The sequence below is a fragment of the Ambystoma mexicanum genome, chromosome 13 (genome assembly GCF_040938575.1).
Source record: "Ambystoma mexicanum isolate Mex_15411 chromosome 13, UKY_AmexF1_1, whole genome shotgun sequence".
In the NCBI taxonomy this organism is placed as follows: Eukaryota; Metazoa; Chordata; class Amphibia; order Caudata; family Ambystomatidae; genus Ambystoma; species Ambystoma mexicanum.
In genome coordinates this window covers 402,854,459-402,868,282 of record NC_090938.1, presented here as the reverse complement: position 1 = coordinate 402,868,282, position 13,824 = coordinate 402,854,459, and the positions used below count along the sequence as shown (strand labels likewise).

Below are 13,824 nucleotides of genomic sequence, written 5' to 3'. Positions count from 1 at the left end.
TCAGGTTGTCAGTTATTCTTCAGCAAAATCAGCACCACCGTCCATAATGCTTTGGGTTGTTTAGACATCGGCCGGGAATGAGACTCTTGGAGATCCTGTACTAAAATGCATTGCACCTTGGTATTATAAGGGGCTATCCCTAGGTAGGCTGTTGAGTACCTAGTTGAATGCAGCTCCGGAACCAAGCTAGGACTATCGCCTGGAGCACTGATCTCAACCACCCCCCCACATCCCCTGTGCCCACTCTTTCATAGCTGAACTCTTTGGTCTATTCCTCCTCCTTTTCTATTTCCCATAACCTCTAAATGTCTAGTATAATTACCCTCTGGCTTGTCTCTTCCTTTCCTCCTTGACAATCTGTAACGGTGTAGTCTGGGCCTTTTATTCACCTTATCCTTTTCTTGTGCTGTCACTCTCCATTTTTGATCTCAGTCCCTTATTCTCATCATTCCTGATGCTCCAACATTTGTTCTCTATCGCTCTCCTCCTTAATACCTCTTCTTCTTGTACCTTCTTGCCACAATCAACCCTTTTGCTTCTTCCACTCTCTCTGATGTTCTTTTCTCCTCTGTCTTTGAGTCCTTCCCCTTCATCACCACTCCTCCTTTTGCTTCCGGCATCCTCTCCTCCTCCTTTTTATTCCCTTTTCTCCTCTTCACTTCAACTCATCCTGCTATCACACCACTTGTCCCTTTTCTTTACTTTAATTATAAAGTGCATCCAAAAAGGCCTGGAGGCATACGGGTGCAGGGTGAAGAAGCCTTCCCACTAGGTGACCAAAACAGAAAACGGACAAGAAGAAACCCGTCCTATTGTACAGTCAACAGCCTACCAGATCTAACACGATGTAAATAGGAATATTTTCAGTTTATTTTTGAAAATATCCAAGGATTTGCATCATCTTAGGTCTGGAGGAATAGCATTCCAAACGTTTCCGAACAGCCACTAAGCACACACTTGTAGTCACTAAGGCAAGCTTGGATCTGGGCACCTCAACCAAGTTAGAGTTATATGTTCTAAGATTCCTGACTTCTTTTTTCTTTGTTAGCCTATCCGACATATAGCCCGGACACAACCCTTCCAGGCCTTTATAGGTAATTGTGAGTAGACGAAACTCAATTCTGGCCTCTATAGATAACCAATGGAAGCTCTTCCTGACTTCTGAAACATGCTTGCATTTCTTGAGCCCGACTATGGCACTATTTGTATTACTCAAAGTCTTGCTGATTCTCCTTTCCCAATCCCAGTCAAGAGGCTACTGCAATAATCTATTTTAGATCCTATGATAGCACTTGCCACCGTCTTACAACTTTTTTGTGATAGATATAGACAAATATGAGTCAGGAGTCGGATATAGTAAGCCGATGAAGATACCAGGTTTCTCACCTGAGCCTTCATATTCAGATTTTGGTCTAAGAAGACACCACACGTCTTAATCTACTCCTTTGTTGAGAATTTACAGTTCGCAATCTCAAAATCTTTGAATTCTACGCTCAGATTTTTCATTCTGAGGCTGGTGCCAATAACCATGAGTTCGGTTCTATCATGATTCAGTGCCAGCCCACTGTCCTGCATCCAGTCCTGGATGAGGCCGTAGATCTCGTTGACAACTCTCCAGTCTTCCAGATAGTTTCCCTTCAAGGGAATTAGGCACTGAGTGTCATCAGCATAATTGGAGAAGCAGATCTTCATATCCTCTAACATCTGAAATAGTGGAGCTGTAAAGATGTTATACACGGATGGTGACAAGCACCACCCTGTGGCACCCCATAATGCAATGGGACTGGCCTGGCCTTTGCTATGCCACTGCAGACCCTAATAGTTCAATGTTCCAGAAATGAGCGTATCCAGGAAAGTGTGCGGCCACTGAAGTTTGCCACTTCCTGTAGTCTTTGTAGTACAAGAAGGTGTTCGACTAAATTGAACGCGGCCGAGAATTCCAATACCATGAGTAAAATAGTTTGGCCTTCATTCATCATTTTCGCCATGTTGGACCATCAGGTCTAGGAGAGCTGATTCTGTGCCGAACCCCAGCCTAAACCCAGATTGCCATTTATTCATAACGCTGTGCTTATTGAGGTGGTCTAGAATTTGCTCATAAGCTACTCTATCCAATATTTTAAGGAGGAATGTAGGGTTGGTGAATGGTCCTTAGTTTATTGGGATCCCAGGATCAAGTCCCAGCTTTTTTAGCAACGGGGTGATCCAGGCTCCCTTTAATTAATTAATTTATTTATTGTGTAATTTAGTTAACATGAAACTTAACACACATTCCAAATATTCAGCACATAATAACAAACAGCTACACCAATGAACCCTCAAACATAGATAAAAGCAGCTTCAAGAAATTTAAAACAGTAATTAGTAATCTGTCATTAGGCTCATTCAACAAAGAATACCATACAAGACACCAAGATAAAAACAGGCGAGTACTAAAATAACCATTAAAACTCTCCTCACGGAGCCCCGACAGTGTTTTACAGTCCACAAGTAAGTTTCAGGGTTTCCACTTCACCCCGGCTGCAACGGCACATACGTTCAGTTTGTGGCAGGCCAAAACGGCTCTCTATCACATCGTTAGTTAGAAGCAAGTTTAATTTAATACACAACCAAACTTTTCTCAAAAACTGAGAGGCATGTCTAATCAAGCATTTCTGAGGTACGTTGTAGGATTTCATATCCATTGTGAAATGGTCAAATATCTTGTAATCCACAAGTTTCTCTCTGCTACCAATCCAGTCCATCTCCAGGTAGACCTTCTTAGCCTTATTAGGATTATATTCCAACTCTTCGATTGATTTATTAACCAGCAGGAGGAAAACAGAGTTTGCCCATTGCTCAAATACGACACATTTTCCCTGCATGAGCAGGAAGTTAAGATCCTTGAACAAAGTTGAAGGTTGCTAGCTGGGGGAACAGAATACAGCGCAGGAACAGAATACTTTTCCATTCCACCTTGGACCATAACGAAGTAATACCCAAGATGTGCCTTATTGCAGCCAATGGAGTTCCACCCGGGAGGCTCAGGGCGCATTTCCAAAAAAAGCACTACAGTCTATTTTTGCCTCTTTAGTTTCTGCCCCATAGATAAGCCTCTGGACTATAACTTGATTGTAATATTTCAAAGCGGGAATCAGAGAAAAACGCCCAAACTTCTTGTCCAGCATGCGTAATTGCTGCTGTAGTGTTCAATCTCAGACAGCTGGACTCCATTAGTCTACAACGTTTAGAAGTAATGGTAAATCCCAAGTACTTGAATTCTGAAACGACTTCTAGTCTGGCCCCCTGAATATGTCATAGAAAAATTGAGATCTCCCAGGTCCATTCTTTTTTCGATTCAGAATCAAAACTTTGGATTTGGGCACGCTGATTTCCAGACCCAGTTCCTTGAAGAATTTATGGGCTCTCAACAATGACCTCTGCAGACCTATGGGTGTGTAATTGGCTAGGACAAGGTCGTCTGCATACAGGATGTACTGTATAATGATGTGACCCAATCTCTGAGGATTCACCCCTACACCTTCTAATTCTTTCCTGATCCCCAAAATATACTAATTAAAGAGAAAAGCGGCAAGGACGCATCCTTGCCTTAGTCTGCGTTCAACAGCGATTCAACCTGAATAACAACCCTCTTTGGTAAATCTGACCTTAGTCCTGAAATCCTGATGCAAGAATTCTAGTTCAGTACAAGGTCTGTGCATTCCCCATAGCTTTTTTCGATCACCAATCTCAAACGCTTTTTAATGTCGAGAAAAGCCAGATTAATAGTGCGTTTGTTCAGAAAAGCCTGGTTTTTAAGCAACTGGAGAATAAACCCATTAAGGGCAGTATCAGTGCCCTTACGAAAGCCGGACTGGTTACAGTCCAACTTGTTTGTTGAGCTCACCCACGTCTCCAGTGCACAAAGTAGAAACCCTGCAAAAATGTTATAGGAAGAATCCAGAAGAGAAATTGAGCGATAATTGCCTGGGTTGGACCTGTCCCGCTTTTTGAAGATTACAAAAATTGTAGCTTCTTTCCACTTGGCTGGAGACATGTTCCATCGTAACACATTACGATACAGATGTAACAGGAAATTAGCTCATAGTAGGGGCACAGATTTGAGAGTTAGATTACTAATGCCATCTGGACCAGGGCGTTAAATGACCTTCCCTTTATTTATTTTTTAAACTTTGTTTTATTGACATTTTCATAATGTAACAAACGGGCAGAAAGCTTTTTCAAAGAGTGTACAAGTCATAGGCGCAAACCCCCACCCCTCACCCTCCTGAAACGAACCCTCCCCCCCAAATAACTTAATCCCAGTAGAACCCCTTTAGGGGGAGACACGTTGTAAGCTTTGTGTGACCGGAGCTCGGGAAAGAGCAAGGACATTAACTGTATGTTTGGCTGTAATTCTTCTGCCTTCTTTCGGGCCATGGGTGCCCTTTTCCATCCATGGTTCTTCCCGGAGGATCAGTGGATCTCCCATCCCCAAATCTGCTGCACCCCATACCAATTAGCCTGGAATGAGCTCAAATCATTGTTCATCATTGCTGTTAATTTGTCCATCAAGAACATGTTTTTAACCTTTTGTAGCCAAACCTCCTTTGTGGGGGTCTCCGGGCTTTTTCACTTCTGGGCCAAGGCCACCCTCCCAGCCCGCAGCATAGTTTCCCACATTCTAGGGTATCTGTATACGTCTGTGTCCTCTGGGGGGAGGCCCAGCAGCACTGTCAGATGATTCTGGGGAAGCAATTCCTCCGTGACTTCGGCGATCCAACCCCTTACCCTCTCCCAGTATGCCTGTACTTTCGGGCAGTCCCACCACATGTGACCCCTCGTGCCTACCTGGTCACATCCCCTTGGGCAAGCGGGGGATATACCCGTGAACATCTTTGACAGCTTGGCGGGATCTCTATGCCACCCCTGTAAGATCTTAAAGTTGTGTTCCATGTCCGCCGTGAACAAATTCCCATGGAAAGCTATTTTAAATATCCTTGACCAGGAGTCCTCCGAAATCTCCTCCCCAGCCAGATCATTCCAAAAGGAGTGGAACACCCTCCTTCTCCCCAGGTCAACAGTGTTCAGAATTTTATACATCCCAGATACCGCTCCCTTCCTGGAGGTCGCAGTGTCGAGAAGTTTCTCAAAGGGGGTCAGCTGTCTTTTTAAACTTTGGCCCCATGATTGGTCACATAGGATTCCCTTCAGGCGGAGGTACTCAAATATGGAGAGTGACTCCCACCCGAGGGCGTCTCTCAAATCTTCGTATGGCAGGAATTCCCCCTCCCTAAACAGTTGCCCAGCCCATTCCATCCCCGAGTCAGACCAGGACTGTGCATTACGGAACCCCCTGCTTCCCAGTCTGAGGGGGTGACCCCATAGGGATGACATCGGAGACTGCCACAATGTTAGGTGTGCCGTCTGGGGGCTTTCCCTCCAGATTGCCCAGAGAACTCCCAATGTTGGGTGGGATTTGAGTCTGTTCGGAATGAATCTGCGTGGGGCCCATAGGAGGTCCCGAACCTTAAGTGGCTGAGCGTCCATGTCCTCCAGGTACGACCAGTATGTACCCATCCCCTCTTTCATGTGTTCCAGGAGGACTCGTAATTGGGCGGCGCGGTAGTAAAGTTGGAAGTCAGGCAGCCCAAACCCCCCCTCCTCCCTAGGTAAGGTGAGGACGGCCTTTGCGGTCCTCGGGGTCCTGCCCTGCCATATGAGCTCACGCACCGCATTCTGAAGGACCCTAAAGGTTTGGTCGGGGATGCTGGAAGGGAGAGCGGTGAAGTGGTATAGTAGGCACGGGAGTACGTTCATTTTCACTGCCGTCATGCGGCCGTACCAGGACAGAATCATAGAGCCCCATCTCCTTAGATCGGCGGTGACCTGTGCCATAACGGGATCATAGTTGGCAGGGTCGAGATTGGTTAGGTCCCTGGTTAGAAGGACTCACAGGTATCGAATAGAGGCCTTCCCAACCGTTATGCCCTCCAACCTGTCCAGGGAGTCTAGGCCCGAGTCCCGAATTCTCATGGGGAGCAGGACTGATTTAGATGCATTAAACTTTAGGCCCGAGAAGCGGCCGAATGTGTTCAACAAGGACAGGAGGGGGGGGGGAGTGAGGATCTCGGGTCCACCAGGTAGGCCAGGATATCGTCCGCAAACAGGGAAAGCTTAAATTCTACATCACCTCTCCTGATCCCCTTGATGTCTGGGTGTGCTCTGACTGCTATTGCCAGGGGCTCCATGGTGAGGACATAAATTAGAGGGGAGAGTGGGCATCCCTGCCTTGTTCCCCGTGAGAGGGGGAATGGGTCTGATAATCTGCCATTCACTTGAACCCTGGCCTTAGGGGCCCTGTAGAGTGCAGCTACCCAATCCCTGATGTGTGTCCCAAAGCCCATCTTCTGGAGGGTGAGTTCCATGAATCTCCATTCAACCCTGTCGAACGCCTTTTCCGAGTCCAGGGATAGGACGCTCGCGTCTAGGCCTGACACCTGGGCATAGTGGAACAAATCTATGGTTTTACAAATGTTATATGAGCCCTGTCTTCCCGTAATGGACCCCACCTGGTCTCCGTGGACCAGTTTCCGCAGGATCCCCTCCATCCGTCTCCCAATAATCTTGGCCAGGATCTTTACGTCAATATTCAACAAAGAAATTGGGTGGTAGGAGGAGCACTCCGAGGGGTCCCTGCCGTCTTTGGGGAGCACCACAATGATTGCCTCCATCATGGAGTCCGGGAGAGACCCCCCTTCCAGCACCGCGTTAAACACTCTAACCAAGTGGGGGGCCAGGGCTGACCGGAACCTTTTGTAAAAATAGACTGAATAGCAATCCGCGCCCGGGGAGGTGCCCACCTTCATACCACTGATCACGTGTTCCACCTCCTCTTCGGTCACCGGACCCTCCAACCCCTCCGCCATCTCCCTGGTCAGGGCCGGGATCTGTATAGAATTCAGGAATCCCTCAATCTCCCCCCCGTCCCCATTGTATTCGGATGAATATAGCCTTCCATAGTATCGGCGGAAGGCCTCTCCAATGTGGAGAGTATCATACCCTACCTCCCCCCTCATTCTTCACTGCTTTCACCATTCTGCTTCTCTGTACCTCCCTCAGTTTCCAAGCTAAAATCCTGTCCGCTCTGGCCCCTTTTTCGTAATACTTTTGTTTAACCAGGTGGAGACTTCTCTCTGTTTTATGGAGGAGGAGGTCTCTCAATTGGAGCCTATAGTCGTCCAGGGCGGCACTCGGTCGCGGTCTAGGGGCTCCGTGGGGGGGCCTTCCGGTTGGAGTTGGGTGATTTTTCCCCTCAGATACCTTTCCTGGGCCTCCCTTTCCCTTTTCTTCTGGGATCCCCTTTTAATCAGGACTCCCCGTAGGGTGGCTTTGAAAGCGTCCCATAGGGTGTGTGAACCCACCTCACCGTTGTCATTAAGTTCAAAGAAGTCCGCAATGGCATTGAGTACCTCCTGGGCTAGAACCTCGTCCTTCAGCACGGAATCGTTACACTTCCATCTCCCTCTGTGGTCGTTTAGCCCTCCCCTTGCTATGGTGACTCGGACCAGGTCGTGGTCAGACCAGGGGACGGGGTCAACCCTATGGCCAGTGATGAATGGGTTCAGGGTCTCGTCCACCAGGACGTAATCTATCCTGGAAAATGACGTGTGCATGGATGAGTAGTAAGTGAAGAAGGGGATGTTCGTTCTAGGGGTCGGGACCGTGTCCACCAGGCCCAGTTCTGAGTTGACCCTTTGGAAGTTACGAGCCATGGTCTAATCTGCCGCCCTGGAAGGCTGAGGTCCAGCTCGTTTCCTGTCCCGGACTGGGTCCAGGACCATGTTGAAGTCCCCCCCCCCACCACCATCGTCCCGTGGACAAAATATTTGAGTTTATCTCTCACCTCCTCCCAAAATTGAATTTGGCCTTCGTTTGGACCATAGATGACGGCTAAGGTGAGTGGGGCCCCCTTCAGGGATCCCCGCACCAGCAGGTAGCGGCTCTCTGGGTCTTTCAGCATGGCCTCTTTCTCGAAGCCCACGTTCCTCGCCACCAAAATGGCCACCCCTCTCTTTTTGCTCTTGTGGGATGCACTGAAGACCTCCCCAATTCCTCCTCCCTGCAATTTGGGCTCCTCCCCCCGTGGCCAGTGAGTTTCTTGCAAGAAGAGGAGGTCAAGGCTGGCCCTTCTAAACTCCCTGCAAACCAGGGATCTCTTTGTGGGGGTGTTTAAGCCTCGTACATTGAGGGAGCCCAATCCCAAGGCAGGCAGACTCTCAGCCATAATCTAAAATTCCCTCCCTCTCGGTCAACACCCTCATAATTCTCTTCCTTGCATGCTCCCTTGGTTCTACTTTGTGCTCCCCTCTGCCCCCATGCCCTCCCCCCCCGGGTGGGCTTAGAACAAATCCCCAACTGCCCCCCGTTCCCCAACCATAACTGAACAACCCCAACTCCCGTAGACACCCCCATCCCCCTCCCCGGCGTCCAGCCAATTAGCTCCGCCATCACTGGCTTTTGGCCGAACCACCAGCCCGCCCACCTCGGCCAGGCAATTTACGGAAGAAGCTCAACACCTTGAGCCCCCAAATTCCCCCCCCCCCCCGGCTGCGTCCCATCTGTCTACCCCATATACTTGCTGTTCGTGGGGACGGTGTTAGTGGTAAGATCTCTGAGTCTGCGCACATCTGTCCTGGACCTAGAGGGTCGCCCCCGTTCTCAGTCCTCGGAGTCGTTCCGTTCTCCGTCCTTCGCTGGGGATGGAGTGCTCATTTTTGTAAATTTCCTTGCGCCGGTTTGCTGTCTCCTCTCTCTGGACGGGCCGGGGCCACTAGGTCTGAAGTTCTCCGGCCCCACGGGGCCCCTCCGGGGGTTCGAGTCCACTGTGTACTCTTAAATAGCTCCTCTTATATCCTCTTCCGTGATCAAAGTTGAGCATTGGCCCATGTATTCAAAAGTCAGGGAGAAGGGGTAGCCCCATCTATAGCGCACACCCTTCTTTTTGAGTAGCTGCGTGAGGGGCGGCACATTCTGCGCTTTGCCAGAGTGTAGGCGGAGAGATCCTGATAAATAGAGACCTGGGCATTATTGTAGGTGATTTCTCTGGTCTTTCTGGCCTCCAGCACTTTCCGAATAATAGTGGAACCGGACCAAAATCGACCGGGGGCCCCCCGCTCTGCCCCCCGCCCTGTGCACCCTGTTGAATGTGAGCTCAGTTGTCATCTCCTCTGCGAATAGGAGGGTGATGATGTCCCTCACCATTCGGGTGACATCCCCCTCCGTCTCCCCTTCCATTTCGGGCACCCCAAAGATTCTGAGGTTGTTCCTCCTCTCCCTGTTTTCAAAATCGTCCATCTGTCGGGCCCTTTCCTCGTCCCTCTTCTCCAGGGCTTCTAGCCTCATACATACTTGTATATCCTGGGTCGCCGTTGACGATTGGTTGGCCTCAACTTGTAACAACCTGTCTTCGACCTTGTCCATCCTCTGGTCCATTTTCTCAAATTTCTGGGCAATGTCGGAGCGCATGTCCCTAATTTCCTGCAAAATCGAGGCAAAGCCTCTTTCCATTGCCGCCGAGGAGGGAGCCGCGTCCTCGGGTTGGGCCATAGTTCTTTTGAGGCTCGTACCCTTGTCACCTCTGGGAATCTCCTGGAAGCGGTATCCCTGTAAGGATTCCTGTCAGTTCATCTGGTGTTTCCCCGGGGGGGCGTGTGGTGGGGGGGAAGCCAAGCGAGGTCGCCCCTCTCGAGACGGGTGGTCTTTAGCTGCTTCTTGAGGGTTGTTAATTTCCGGGGGGGGGGGCAGGCACACGCCCACCTGTCCCTAGGCGGGGGCCTCACACCCCGATCGAAATCCGTCACGATGGTCAGGGACCTCTCCTGGCCCCCCCTTGGAAGGAAGTCGTATGTAGCAGGGCCCGTGTGGCCAGAGCGGGAGGGCCCCTCTCGTTGGGCAGGGGATGGAGGGCTCTGCGACCCTAGCGCCACGCCTGTTGGCTCTCGTGTTGCGGGGGGGGTGGGCACACGCCCCGCCAACAACATGTGGGGGCCTCACACCCGGGCAACCCCGAATCTGGTGATGATGATTTTTGTCCGGGGGGGGGGGCTGGGGCACCCAACTGGTCCCTCCTGGCTCCAGGGGCCCCCTTCCGCCCAAGTCGGGTGTGAGGGGGGCCTGCTCACCTTTGCCCGCTCCCCTGAGGGATACCGGGGCTTCTTGTGTCTCCGCCGCTCTCTCCTCTTCTCTCTGGGACTTCCGGGGGCCGCGGCAGCCCGCCTCGAGGACTCCTGATGGGGGGGGAGGGCCTCCACTCGCGGGCCCGCTCCGCTCGAGCGGTTCTGACCGCGAGCACCCAGGGACGGTTCCCTGGGCAGGGAGCGTTGTCTCGTTGTCTCTCTGGTCCGGGCGGTGGGGGGAAGGGCAAAGGGAGCCTGTCTCCCGAACCGCTGCTGGGTCCTCAGTGCCTCCAGGTCCCGGGCCGCGGTCAAGCCGCTCCCCCAGGCCAGAGAATGGGGTAATCGCGGGGGGGAGGGTATCCGATCGGGCAGTGTGCCCGTGCGAGTGCGGGAAGGCCTCGTCTCTCCTTTGGCGCTGGGGCCGCCCAGGCCGCGCCTCTCTTCCCGCCCGAGAGTCGCTAGTCCCGAACTCGGGGACCCTGAGATCGCCGGACTCCGCTCTTTCGCGAGAGGGGTGCCCTGGGCGGGTCACCTGTCCAATTCACCACGTTGGGCCCGCCGGGGAGGTCTCGGGGGGCTCAATCCCTTCTCGACGCCGGGCTTCGGTGAGAGCGGTACGTTCAGGCAGCCATTGCCTGCGCGCCCCCTGGTGGCCTCCGACCTTGCCTTTTTAATAGCCAGATGAATGCTTTCAAGATCAATGTCCAGCATTGCCCATAGGTCAGGCCCCAATAGTTAGTGCATTTGGTAGACAACCCTGCCTCTTGGGGACCGAATAGGGCGCACAACTCAGTAAAAAACTCCTCCCACACCAAGCCAGAGATAGGGTGATGTTGCAGTAAGAGTTGCTGAGCCCCCATTTACTCAAGCATCAAGCTCCAAAAGCTATATGTCTGAAAAGATGACAAAGCTCTAAGCATCACTTCAGCTTCTAATTAAAGCAACAGAGTTCGATGTCCCTTCACCCAGTTTCTATAGGTTGATTTACACTTGGCTAGTTTACAATGGACATCGATGCCGGCTTTAATTATTGACCTGATATTACCATGTAACTCTCTCTTCTTGTCCCGAACTTCCCTATTGGGCCCATGTGTAAAAGGTCCCGGGCCCCTCACAATCGAGAGCCTAGAGGCAGGTATCAGACCAAGTAATGTAGACTGAATGTAATGGGAGAAGAACCGAGGACACATGTTGTCAAATCAATTCTGGAGTAAGTCATGTTCCACGCAAACATTAAACCTAAAAGCATATTTAGGGACCCACCTGACTGCGTGATTCTGAGGAATCACCATTAAATCATCACACAACAGATCTCGCCTTGATCTATCAATGGCCCCAAAAGAAAAACGGAGCCGGATATGGTCACTAGTCGGGTCTGCCTTAACACAAAAACAGTGAAACAGAGGCAAAGACACAGAGGATGTGAAAACAAAATCAAGGGTGTATCTGAGCTGACCACTCACCCAGGTGTTTCCTGGCGGTATATCCTCCTCCACATTACCATTCAGAGGATCTAAATCATAGGACTCAAAACAGTCCCGAATGAGTTGGCCGTGAAGTCTACCAGGTTTGGTAAAATGGCGGGATGCCTCCACCCCATATCATATGAAATCTAAACCATCTGAATTAAAATCACCCAATATGATAAAACACACATTCGGTAAAAACACATGATCTTCAAACACATTAATTATTGCTGCAATAAATTCAGTTAAGATAGCTGTTTGTGGATTAAAATACAATTTAAAAGAATTAATATTTGAGTTTGGTGGGACAAATAATCAAGCCAAGTTATCTTGCAACCCAGGATATTTTAGCACCCCACTCGTATATCCACAATGTTAGTATTTGGAGATACACGCCAGGCAGACAGTAAGCCTCCATATGGATGACCCTGTATACCTTTCCTTACTGGCTCATATACAACCATAAACACATCTAGCAGGGGAAAATCTAGCATGAGAGATTCCTGTATACAAATGAGGTCCGCCCGAGTGCTCAGTGTCGTATTTGTACTCAGATGTACAAACCGACGTGTATTCCATGAGACAAGTCTAATCGGTGTGGGTCAGCCACAATGAATTTTTGCTGAAGTATATGGCTGTAAGGAAATAATAATATGAGCCCAGTCATAAGTCACCAGGCGATTGATTAGGCCTAGAGGACCCTCATTGCCCCCTGGCCCACAATTTGCTTGAACGCTTATCTTTAGGGGTTCACGCAAGTGAAGACCTTCCTTACCAACTGGATTAGACTTAGACGACAACTCTTCTAAACAAGCACTTACAAGCAGATAACCCATTTTACACAAGGTTTCCCCTTCGGCCATTATCAGGGTTGTAAACTGATTTTGAATGGAACCCAATTTTGACCGTGTCTGCTCGATGGATGTCTGTGAAAATTCTTGAAATGTCTTTGAAGATTGAAGGCTCTGTATTTGGCTAAACAAAGCCAAAATATATTGGGGGTCATTACGAGTTGGGCGGTAAGGGTTAACGGTCACCGGTAATGATGCCGGTGCCGGTAAACCCTTACCGCCCTATTCCGAGGTCCCTTAGCGGGTCCCAGCAGGAACGGCTGGTCTGACCAGCTGTTCTCTGCGGGCCCCTTCAAGGGACCTTGGAGATAATAACGGGCCCGCAATTTGCGGCCCGTTATTAGCGCCTTCCCCATTCCCATTGAACCCTATGGGGGCTCAAATGGGAATGGAGAATGGTCAACTGAATGGGGACTTACCGGGTCCGCATAGGTCGGAATGTCCCGGTAAATCCCCATTCAGCCAGACCGGACCCGGGTTCGGAGGCAGCCATGGCGCTAATAGTGCCATGGCTATCTCCAAACTCGTAATGACCCCCATTGTCTGTTTAAAGGGTACAAGTCTTTAACCTTAAAAGTTTGAGTCAAACAAACATAGCTCAAAGGGTCTTCAAAGGGAACTGGTTGGGAGGCGGACAGTGACCCCGACACTGCCTTACTGGCCTTGCACCGTACTGGGAGTTGGAAAGATAAACCCCTCGTTGGGCCTTTAAGGGGTCTGTCGGGCACTGGCAGCCGCCCAGCCAACTCAGCTCCTTGAAGCAAGAACTTCCTTCTCTCATCCAAGGGCAAACTGTCGGATCCAGAGTGATTGAAAAATGACCAGGCTCAGAGGAGATCTGGAGCATTTAGGATGCCCCCGCTTAAGGCCCTCTGTGGCGAGACAAGAGACTTGGCTTCCACTTGGCGGGTGGCACTTTCAATTTCATCAAGGTATGTTAATATATGGATAAAGATGAGATGTTAAGTTCATTACCCTTAGCTTCAGCTGACTTAGGTTTAAGATAAGCAGTGATCAATGACCTGGTATTCACTGTCGCTGGAACAGAAGTGCGAGAGCCTTCAGACTGATTTGGGCACCCACTTTTCCATGGCCCTTTTTCAAGTGCACCCTTCTCTTTCCAGTGGGCAGTAGACTTGACCCCAGTGGAGTCCTCCTCTTTCGAAAAAACTTCAGTCTGAGCCTTCAAGGATCTCAAAAACCTTAGTGAGCCTTTGTTGCTCCTAAAAGAGGCCTGTTTGGATTGGGGGGGCGGCTTGCTTTTCTCTCTTCGTCTTCTTCACCCAATCAAGGTCAGAACTGGTAAAGCTTCCCCATTTATAGGCTCTGGAGGAAAAACCCCTTCAACAA

At 50.1% G+C, this 13,824-nt stretch overlaps 1 protein-coding gene across 1 annotated transcript in view; it reads left to right on the top strand.

Annotated features, from left to right (window-relative positions):
- Window positions 1-13,824, top strand: part of REC8 (REC8 meiotic recombination protein) — a 655,306-nt gene that overhangs the window by 199,616 nt on the left and 441,866 nt on the right. The window lies entirely within an intron of this gene.